Raw genomic sequence first — 3859 nt, 5'->3', positions numbered from 1 at the left:
GACTATAGACAACAGCATGGTCGCGACCGTCAGCCGCGCATCGTCGCAGTATCAGAATCGCACCACAGGGTTCGATTCTTCTGTGGCATGCGTCTTTTTTGTTAGTCCCCTCCTTTCATTGTAACCACAGTAAGTGGACGCGGTCACGACACTTATGGTATCTTGCGTTTTCCGTCATGGCAGGCTACGCTGAGTCAAGCGCTTGTCGTTGTCCTATTCTCATTGAGTTGGCGGAGCTTCATTGAGACGACTCGATACCAAGCAGACGATACGTGGCCACAAGGTTGACTTATGGGGGCAGAGCACGATTAAGCAGAACGCAGCGAAGTATGTCGCGGCGATGCGACATATGCTGATAGCGACGGGTAGGAATGGCCGGGCTAAGGCCTGCAACGGAGCAGCGGCAGCGGCAATGAACGGGGTCTGTTTTTCGTGCGCGGCTCCAGCAACGAGGTTTGGCTCGATTACATACGTTGTTGAGTACACACGTAGAATTTGGCAAAGGGCGGACGGGTCATGGCATATCGAATCAACAATTTTTCGCCAGTGACAATGGACGCATAAACAAAAGCGCAGTAGTGAAAGAAGTCCGCCGATTCAAAAAAACTCTTCGCCAAAGACCATACGAAGCTATAATGTCGGGGCCGCTATCCCTTCTCTCGAGCAAATTCTGTCACTCGTTCGAATATTTCGGATGCCACCAGAAGAGTGCGGTTATCCAATCATGTGCAGAAGATTTACAGAAGACGAGTTGGTATGGCAATATTTGCCAGGGCGCTTTCCAACAGCCTTAAGAAGAGCATACATGGGGGATTTTAGTCATCGTTGAGGGTCATGCGCACACAAAGAAGATATCGAAATTCTAAAAAAATGTTTATTAAATAGATGTTTTGATCTTTCGGTGGCCCTTACGCGTGTGCAAGATGACTCGGTGCCTTACTAGCTGTTTTCTTGAACAATTCGGTTAGTATAGATTACCTTGGTAAAAAGTAAATCGGCACATCTTGATTTTTTGGTGCTTTTTAGGCAAACAGAAGTGCTTACTGCTGTGTGTCAGTCGCATCGCCATGTCCTTTAACAGTTGCCCATGAAACAAGAGTGTTTAATTTAAAATGCGTCCTCCTTTTGTAGTAAATCTAACACTGTGATAATAATGAAGTATACGCCTTAGTTAGATATGCTAACTCAGATTTTGCTTTGTTGTACAAGATGCTAGAAGAAACAACAATAAGCAGAGGTTGGCACAGAGTCAACGTAACTTTCTGCGTAGATAGTACGATTCAATTTTACAGGGGGAAAATTAAAATGGTTATCGTGCGTCCGTTCTTTTTGGGCTGAGTACTTCTTATACTAGAATAATGTTTAAAGCTTTTTGACTTTATGAAGCTTAGACTTCCAGCTTAGTAATTGTTTTGCTTCACAATAAAATTTATTTTGAATAAGCTTACATTTGTACCTAGGGAAAATTGCTAACTCAAGAGCTAAAATTCGAAAATGAAATAGACCAAATGCGAAACGTACAGCCGCCACAGATTTAGGCAGATTCTGTATCAAGCCACTAATCTTCGGTAACCTGTAATATACAACACGAGTAGAAAGACAGCCTTCTTCCTGTCACTTTGGTGCGCCTTAATCTCTTACAAGAGGTAATAAATATCAATTTTGTCCTTATCAGCATCACAAGGTTTGTGTCATGTTATCACACACAGATAAATATCACTCGATTAGTATCGTTATCGTCATTAACCGCTAAGTGAGTCTACAAGCGGTGATCGTCAGCGACCATCGTCTCGAAAGGACCATTCAGTCGAACAACAAATGAGGCTACCTGTGCAGGCCGTTCGTTGCTGTTAGCCCACTTTGACACCCACCCTGAAAAGCAGTTATAGCTGTCCTGTATTTCAATTGTCTGAGTTCTATCGCTCGTCGACGTTCAACAACGTAATACTAAATGTTGACCATATACTGCAAACGTCAAAGTGTGAATATTTAAACTGCTAGTAACGGGAAAATTGTCTCGATCTGTAACTTCAAAGCGGTGCGAACAGAATATCGCAAAAATAACATTTTACAATTTACGTAAAAAAAATTAGCATTTTAGAAAAGCCACTTAGGGTATCTTGTAAATTTGGCCTGCTTATGTCCATGTTTGTCAAAAAAAACCATAGGGGGATCTTGGAAGAGAACCATTTGCCAGAAACCGCAACAGAATTCGTTCTATCTAATAAGTCCTAATTGCAGGAAACGCGTACTTCATATTTTCGCGCGAGTTTCGCATCAAATCGAGTTGGCCTGCACGCGGTGTATGATCTATGGAATCCATCACGAAAGTCTTCTACAGTTTGGAAGGTCTTCAGGTCACACCCCCCTTGAAAATCATTTGATATATGCCGTTGTTATTTAGAGCCGATATTATTTCTAAAGAAAACATCACTGTGTGATGTTGTGTGATGATGAGTTACTGTGTAACTCGAATTTTGCGTCTCTTTTTTTTTATTTAGTCGCTTCCAGTGTGCAGCGCCAATCGAACACTTAAATCTTACAAATACATGCTAGGTACAATAGCAATTACGATCATTTCATGTATTATCTTCAATGTAAAAATGTGTACCATGTGCATGCATTACGGTTGCAGTATATGTTCTGTAAGATGGATAGCCTTGATGCGAGTGCTAAACTTATCAATATAACCTGTATACGAAGCCATAAAATTATCTTCGATAGCATGTAAATAGACATAAAACAGGGAAGGAAGATATGCAGTGGGCTAATCACCATTTGTACTTACACTCAGCGATCGGATCTTGTTCCTTTTGACATTTTCGCTAGGATCGAACCAATAAAGTCATCGGATCACACGTTAAGTTTTGCCTGCCCCATCTTCTAGTGAATACCATCTTCAGGATAACGCTGCGCTAACCTCAGACGCGACGCCAGAAGTGGCAAACGTCGTTGGTTGACTTGGCCTGGCTGGCCTAATAGTGGTACGTTGCTTTTTCCCTGCAGCCTTCAATCCGATTCGATCAGACTGACTGAACGCCAATTGAGTAACTAACAGCATGATTATGGGTCGCAGTAATCTTATTTTCAATCTCGTTCAACCGAACGATTGCAATAGCGAACAAAAGCTGGCTCGATATTAGCCGAAAGATAGCGGAGCGACGACACAGCGTACAAGCGTGTCTCCGGCTAGTGAGCAGATCATGAAAAAAACAAGCCAATTGATGGACGAGGAATGGTCGGAAAGAATAACATAAAATCGTCCGTCGTTCGTACAAAAAACGAAACCCCCGCGGTTAAAGTGTCATCAAAGCAAATTTTATAATGTCATTAAAGAGCATATTAATTTAGATGAACACAGGCCACACAGTTGGATATTGTTGTTGCTATCGTTTGGCGACAGGGGCAAGACTCGTGAAGTGCTCTATTCTCCACTCAACGTGTTTTGTCGACGCTGCACGGATGTGCCGTAGAGAGAAATATATACGCCCTGTTGATATTCATTGCTTCGGAGTAAATGGTTCGCGAAAGTTCCTTTGCCATCGACTAAGTAATAGGTCTGCGTCGACGTAGCCTAAACAGATTCTCTGTCATGGGAGCGGTGTCTTATGGCGCTCCTATTGAAAGCTGTTGGGCCAACTCGTCCACCGGTTTCTGGTAAATCCCGCTTAGAGGAATGTGTTCCCATTTGCCAGACTGCCTTCCGATAACTTCCCTCTCGGCAACGACTAATGTAACCATTGACCACTTCGAAGAAGCTTTGGTTTGAGACGATTAGCAAAACAGAAGGCAGAAAAGGAATCTGGTGGAAAGAGCGATTTTTGTTTGTTTCAAATTAAGCAGACGCGGGAATAGGTAG

The 3859-nt window shown here is 42.8% G+C and overlaps 1 long non-coding RNA gene across 1 annotated transcript; it reads right to left on the bottom strand.

Annotated features, from left to right (window-relative positions):
* Positions 1 to 942: 942 nt before the first annotated feature.
* On the bottom strand, positions 943 to 2989 carry LOC111247188 (uncharacterized). The gene is made up of 3 exons (XR_002671995.2): positions 2789 to 2989; positions 1522 to 1872; positions 943 to 1072 (listed from the first exon to the last, which is right to left on the bottom strand). It is a non-coding gene; the product is annotated as an uncharacterized LOC111247188 (long non-coding RNA).
* Between the last annotated feature and the right edge of the window lie 870 nt (positions 2990 to 3859).

This window comes from Varroa destructor, unplaced genomic scaffold (assembly GCF_002443255.2).
Source record: "Varroa destructor unplaced genomic scaffold, Vdes_3.0 BEIS01000003.1, whole genome shotgun sequence".
In the NCBI taxonomy this organism is placed as follows: Eukaryota; Metazoa; Arthropoda; class Arachnida; order Mesostigmata; family Varroidae; genus Varroa; species Varroa destructor.
Note: the sequence above shows the minus strand (reverse complement) of the source record. Positions and strands in the feature narration are given on the sequence as shown.